The sequence below is a fragment of the Daphnia magna genome, linkage group LG7 (assembly GCF_020631705.1).
Source record: "Daphnia magna isolate NIES linkage group LG7, ASM2063170v1.1, whole genome shotgun sequence".
NCBI lineage: Eukaryota > Metazoa > Arthropoda > Branchiopoda > Diplostraca > Daphniidae > Daphnia > Daphnia magna.
Genome location: NC_059188.1, coordinates 5,402,336 through 5,403,046, shown reverse-complemented (window position 1 = coordinate 5,403,046; position 711 = coordinate 5,402,336). Strand labels below are relative to the sequence as shown.

At 34.6% G+C, this 711-nt stretch overlaps 1 non-coding gene across 1 annotated transcript; it reads left to right on the top strand.

The window, feature by feature from the left end:
- Trnac-gca lies at positions 1-72 on the top strand. The gene has a single exon. It is a non-coding gene; the product is annotated as a tRNA-Cys (tRNA).
- The last annotated feature ends 639 nt before the right edge of the window (positions 73-711 follow it).

The window sequence follows — 711 nt, the reverse complement described above, 5'->3', positions numbered from 1 at the left end:
GGGGGTATAGCTCAGTGGTAGAGCATTCGACTGCAGATCGAAATGTCCCCAGTTCAAACCTGGGTGCCCCCTTGTGATTATTATTGACAAGACTATATGTACTCAAGAAATACTTAATCCATTGAGTTATTTCTGAAATTGTACGTACGGTTATTGAAGCATACCATGTTTTCTTATTTATATCTAATTTTCTTTCTACCAAGAAACCATATTAGCTGTTGTTTAAAGTCTGTTGATTTTATTTAACATGACCAAGCATCGAAATCGGATTCCTTGCCGTTTTTGAACACAAGCTTTCTGCTATTATTCTGTATGCTTAATAAAATTAGGGAAAGATGAGCGAATAGTGAAAGCAATTTTGAAATACAAGATCCCAAAAACAGATCAGCTTAGCTTATCAACGCAGGGCTTCATGTCCAATTCTAATCAAATTAAGAAATATTTGATAGATTCAGCAAAAAATTTGTCTTCTTGTCCTCTTTTTGAATAATCTAGGCGGTATAGCTCAGTGGTAGAGCATTCGACTTCAGATCGAAATGTCTCCAGTGCAAACATGGGTGCCCCCTTGTGAATGTTATTGATATAATAAAGTATTATAAGTGAATAAGTTTATGGGTTATTAAATTTCTTACACTTTATGTACTCAAGAAATGCACGAACAATTTAGTTATTTGCAGGATATTGTACATACGGTTATTGAAGCACATCATG